General features: G+C 45.3%; 1 pseudogene; it reads left to right on the top strand.

Annotated features, from left to right (window-relative positions):
• The first annotated feature begins 4,561 nt into the window (after positions 1-4,561).
• On the top strand, positions 4,562-5,387 carry LOC102020295 (annotated as a pseudogene).
• The last annotated feature ends 781 nt before the right edge of the window (positions 5,388-6,168 follow it).

The raw sequence follows: 6,168 nt of genomic DNA, 5'->3' as shown, positions 1-6,168 counted from the left end.
GCCTTGAGTACTGGGCTTACAGGCATGTGTCACTATGGCTTACAGGCATGTGTCACTATGCCAAGCTATAGTCAACTGATTTTTGACAACACCACCAAAACAATTTCATAAGGAAAAGAATAATCTTTTTAACGAACTATGCTGAAACAACTAGCATCCCCATAACAGTGAATGAAGTTGGACCTCTACCTCCTACTAAACACAAAAATTAACTCAAAATAAATTTACAAACCCAAGTGCATGCTTATAATCCCAGCACTCCAGAGGCTGAGGCAGGAGGACTGCTGTGAGTTCAAGATTAACCTGAACTACATAGTGAGACCCTGTCTCAAAAAATCAGAACAAAATTAATCTAAGACCTAAATATAAGAGCTAAAACTATACAACTCTTTTTTTTGTTGTTGTTTTTCTTTTTTGAGCCCAGGCTCACTTTGTAGCCCAGGCTGGTCTCGAACTGGCAAAGATCCTCCTGCCTCAACCTCCCAAGTGCTGGGATTACAGGCGTGCGCCACCTCTCCCAGCTTCCTTCCTTTTTTTTTGTTCTCCAGTCCTGACAACAGCTATGTGTCTGTCCTCCTGTGCTCCATCCCTCACAGGTGCAGATCCTGCTCCCTTTTCCTTCTAGCCCCTCTGCCAAAGGCTGACCCAGGTTCGCTACACCCACTAGGGTCAACCTCCTTGAGAAGGATCCTACCTCTGGTCTTCCAAAGATCTCTCCTTGGAACGCTAGTTGGCTGCCTGATCCTTCTAACACACAGGCCATACCCTTTGTAATCTGCCAGTGCAAGGGAAGCGAGAGCAGCTGAAGAGTTGGTCCCACTGAGCCCACAGCAGTTAGATGGGAGTGGAAAGTTCTCAAACTCAGATCAGTTGAAGTGATCACCCAGACTCACTGTCCTAGCGGTGTTTAGACAGGATAAGAAATCTGCATGGTATGCCTGTATTGCTTTTAAAGGATTTTTCCAGTTATTTCCTCTTTTCTTCAGGCTGGGGATTGAACCCATGGCCTCATTTATGGTAGATAAGTGCTTTACAATTGAGCTACACCTCTAGTCCTTCTTTTAGCTATTTCCTTCCTTCCCTCCCTCCTTCCTTCCTTCCTTCCTTCCTTCCTTCCTTCCTTCCTTCCTTCCCTTTTTCCTTCCTTTCAAAGTACTGGGTACAGAACCCAGGGTCTCACACATGCTAAGTGAGTGCTCTGCCACTAAGCTACACCCTCAACTCTCCTATAGCTATTTCTTATAGTTGCTGTATTTGGCTTGTCTTTGATCATTCCTTCTCTATGAAAATTCCAGCTCCTTCAGGCTAGTAGCTTAGAATGAGTAAGAGAAGGGGCACTCTCCTTATATGGCATGAATGAGTTTAAAAAATCATTCTGGCATAAATGCGAGTTAAATTAAAAGCACTTGAAAAAACAGCAGGTGCAGCTGGGTGTGGTAGTGCACGCCTGTATTCCCAGAGCTCCGGAGGCTGAGGCAGGTGGACTGCTGTGAGTTTGAGGTCAGCCTGGGCTACAAAAATAGCTCAAGCCAGCCTGACCTGCATAGTGAGACACTGTCTCAACAAAACAAAACAAACAAAACCAACAACAACAAAAAACCCCACCAGGTACAAAATGAACTTTATGCTATTTCTTAAAAGCATCAGATGAAATTGCCATGTGAAAGATACAATAACTTTATCCCCAAGGTTGAGAAGTTGAGATAAGAGTATTTGTACACAATTTGTTCAAATAACTTATCATCTACGCCTCCCCACATAATTTAGTTGCTGCTTCTCACTATTCTTTGTCCATTTCAGTATATAAGTAAATGTTTCTTTCATACCCTTATGGAACCTCCTGTGCCGTGTAAAGTTGGTATCAAATAATTTTGTATGCTCTTCTCCTATTAGTCTACCTTACTGTCAATTTAATTCTCAGCCCAAACTGGGACACCCTCCCTGAGAAGTGGAAGTGGACTTCTGCTGTCCCTACAGTTTCTGGTGAGGAGGAGACAATCCCGAAAGGCTGGGATGCCCCATTTGCTCTGAAGCCTCCGTAGAAGCCTCCGTATGGGATTCTGAGAACTGCCAAAGCCAGCAGCAGTAGGAGTTCTTATCAGAGTCAGCACTGCTGTCTTTCTCTCTGGAGCGCCTGATTACAGAGGCACCCACTCTCACAATCTCCTTGTCCCTCCCTTTCTGAATTCAGATTGTCAAGAAAAACACAACTGTAAGAATTAATTCTTTGATTTTTTGCTCTCGTGAAGTTGGTTCGGAGTGCTCATTGCTTACCGATCCATACCTTCGCAGGAATGGTCAGCATTTTCCCTGTCTCTGGCTTTTGTGTGGTTTATCACAAGGAGAAGATAAAATTCTCCTGTCTTGTCTTGCGACTTAAGGGCTTGGCTCTGTGACCAACACAGTTAGTCTTTCTAGTCTCCACCAGCAGGAGGGTGCAGCTTGTCAGACACCAGGCAGCTAGCCAGCTGGCCTCAAAAACACATGGCTCTTTGTCTGAGGGGTTCGGCTCTCAGCGGAGTTTGTTTTAATTATCTCGACCTTCCTTGCCTTGCTAACAATGAGGGTTTCTTTCATAGGCTATGGTGGGAGAGATTTTGGATCTTAAAGTTGATTGCATATTTTGCATCTTTGTTGGGGCATACTTCTTGTGTCAGCAGTGAGGTAAACCATATGAGGGACGCCTCTTGGTTTTAAGCCATTAAAAAGGTTTATTGGTTTTGAGTCACAAATAAGTATTGAAGGCCAGGTGTGGTGTCACACACCTGCAATCCCAGTCCTCAGGAGGCTGAGGCAGGAGGATCGTTGCAAGTTCGAGGCCAGCCTGGGCTACAAAGTGAGCTCAAGCCCAGCCTGAACTGTATAGTGACATCCTATCTCAAAAAGACAAAAAAAAAATCCCACAGCAACAAAAAACAAAGAAGTATTGAAGACATGGGCTTTCATATCTAAAAGGCCTTTTTTTTGCTGCTGGGAATCAAACTGAGGGCCATTCCCATCCATTTGCCAGGCAAATGCTCTACACACTGAGCAAAGTATCCCCAGCCCAAAGTATTTGTCAGAGTTTTCTTATCCGGAAGTATGCCCAATGGATACCTACGGAAAGATCAAGCTGGATATTGTGGCACCATATCTCTAATCCCAATGTCAGGCAGACAGTTAGACATTAGCTTTCCTGAGGGACAAAGTGAGGTCCAAAATTATATTCTTTGCTGGTTATAATTAAATAAAAAAACAAAGTCCTCAATGTATAATCATTTATTAGGAGCCATGCATGCTGGCACATGCCTGTAATCCCAGACTGTGGCAGGAGAATCACAGTAAGTTTGAGGCCAGCCTACAATACCTAGTGAGACCCTGTCTCAAAAATAATCATTTATTATTTGTAGAACAACGCATATAGCATCCCCGCTTGCCATAGCCTATGGCCCAACGATATCAGGAAAGGAAACACTTTTTATTTGGTACTGGGAATCGAACTCAAGACCTCACATTTGCCAGTCAGGTGCTATGCCACTGAGTTATATCCCCAGCCCATCCTTTTTTTCTTTTTTTTTTTTCTGAAAAACCATTGTTTTAATACTGTTTTTCTTTTTAATTTTTTTCTTTTTCTTTTTTTATAATTCAGTTTATTAGTACATTTTAGATATACATAATAATCACATTCATTATAGGGAATTGTTATCTGTACATGATATAATGATTTTTCCTCCCATTCCCCTACCCTCCCTTCAATCCCTCTTCCCCTCTTTTACAAAAGCTTTAAAGAAAACATTCTTTAAAGACCCTTTTGGCTGGGGCTGGGACCTAATTTGTTTTTTGTTTTGTTCTGTTTTTGTTTTTTTGAGACAGGGTCTCACTACGCAGTTCAGGCTGGCCTTGAACTTACTTTGTAGCCCAGGCTGGCCTCGAACTCTCAGCAATGCTCCTGCCTCAGCCTCCTGAGTGCTGGGATTACAGGTGTGCATCACCACACCCGGCTACCCTACATTTGTTTTTGTTTGTTTGTTTGTTTTGGTACTGGGAATTGAACTCAGGACCTTGTGCTTGCCAGGCAGGCATTTATGTCACTGAGCTATGTTCCCCCCACAGCCCTACCCTACATTTCTGAGAATAAACAAAGCTCCTTCTTGGAGAAAACCTACATTCTTTTCCAGTTACTAGAAAATGTAAGTGATACCATGTCTTTAAAATTTAGCGTTGCAAGCCCTGGCAGCTGCTCTTTCCCATCCGCCTGCTTCAGCAGTGCCCTCACCCGCCCTCTGCCCACAGACAGCCAGAGCCTGCTCTATCTCCTTGCAGCATGGACACATAGTATGATCTTTAGGTGTTTGGCCTCCCAGCCATTTTCTGTGGAAAACCAAGAAGACCAGGCCATGATAGCCACTAGCAACTTTGAAGAATGAGATGCCTTTAGAGAAGTTTGATCTTGATGGCCTCAGCCTGAGACCTTGCAAAGCCAGATTCTGGCACAGTTCCTCTATCTCATCTTACTGATTGAAGGTGGTGCATCCTTTTCCAGTTTTTCTCCATCTCTGAGAGGTACGGGGAAACCAGTATCATGACTGGATTCAAGGCCACTGATGTACCCCGTATTGCCACTGTGAAGTTCCTGGGGCTGGTACAGCGGCCTACGTTGCACATCTCATCACCTTTCCTCTGGGTACTGCTAAAGTCCGGCTGCAGATCCAAGGAGAAGGTCAGGGGCCAGTATGCGCTGTAGCCAGTGCCCAGTGCCACGATGTGCCGGGCACCATCCTGACCACGGTGTACACTGAGGGCCCCAGCAGCCTCTACAATGGACCGGTGGCTGGCCTGCAACGCCAGATGAACTTTGTTTTTGCCTGGATTGGCCTCATGACTCTGTCAAGCAGTTCTACACCAAGGGATCTAGGCATGCCAGTGTCGGGAGCCACCTCCTGGTAGGTAGCACCATGAGCGCTGGCTGTCGCTGTGGCCCAGCTCAAGATGTGATGAAGGTCCGGTTCCAAGCTCAGGCCCAACCTGGAGGCCCTTACCATGCTTCGGAAGGAGGGGCCCTCAGCCTTCTACAAAGGCTTCATGCCCTCCGCTTGCCACTCGGGGCCCTGGAATGTGGCGATGTTTGTCACCTCTGAGCAGCTGAAACGGGCCCTCACGGCTGCCTGCACATCCCGGGAGGCTCCCTTCTGAGCCTCTCCTGCTGCTGACCTGACCGCCTCTGGCCCCAGCTTCACCTCCAGCCAAGCCACGCTTCCCTTTTCCTTCTTCCCTCTTCCCCCTTCCTTCTTCCCGCTGCCTCTTTTTCTCCCCACTGGCTCAGGGCTGGTGGAGCTGACCCTATTCGACAGTGAGGAAGTCGGGCCCCAGCCAGGACCTCAAACCCTCTGTCCCTTGAAAAGTTCAGACCAAATTATCCTGACCCCCAGCCCAGCCAGCCTGTCATTCATAAAGCAAGCTTAACTATGGTAAAAAAATAAAATAAAATTTAAACATCTGGGGAATGAACTAAAACAAACCCTTATACCTGCCCTAGGGGAAGAAAAACAGAAAGGAGGGAAAGAAGGGAAGACTAAAAACTGGCTGTTTAACTTTTTTGTTTTTTGCTATGTAATTCAGGCTGGCCTTGAGCTCACTCTGTAGCTGTGGCTGGCTTTGAACTCTCTGTGATCTTCCTGCCTCAGCCTCCTGAGTGCTGGGATTACAGGCATGTGCCAACACACACACACACACACACACACACACACACACACACACACACAAATTTCCAGCAAAATTAACTAAGTGACTAGCTTTGTTCCACGTCTCGTGAAGTTGTCATAAATAATTTAAACATAATTGTCAAAGTAAATTGTTAAAATAAACTTACATAAATGGAAATGGAATAAAAACTTAAAACCTTTTTTTTTTTTTTTTTGTCTTTTTGTGACAGGGTCTTGCTATGTAGTCCAGACTGGCCTTGAGCTCACTTTGTAGCCCAGGCTAGTCCTGAACTGTCAATGATCCTCCTGCCTCATCCTCTCCAGTGCTGAGATTACAGGCATGCACCACCACACTCGGCCTTAACTTTTCAAAATGACTATGTTTTTATTTTTTTCTGGACATAGAGTCTTGCAATGTTGCCCAGACTGGAGGCATAACTGGACTATAGCTCCATCCAACTGCTGTTGACTTAATTCTATTTTATAA

The sequence above is a fragment of the Chinchilla lanigera genome, unplaced genomic scaffold (assembly GCF_000276665.1).
Source record: "Chinchilla lanigera isolate Chin_1 unplaced genomic scaffold, ChiLan1.0 scaffold00041, whole genome shotgun sequence".
Lineage (NCBI taxonomy): Eukaryota > Metazoa > Chordata > Mammalia > Rodentia > Chinchillidae > Chinchilla > Chinchilla lanigera.
Note: the sequence above shows the minus strand (reverse complement) of the source record. Positions and strands in the feature narration are given on the sequence as shown.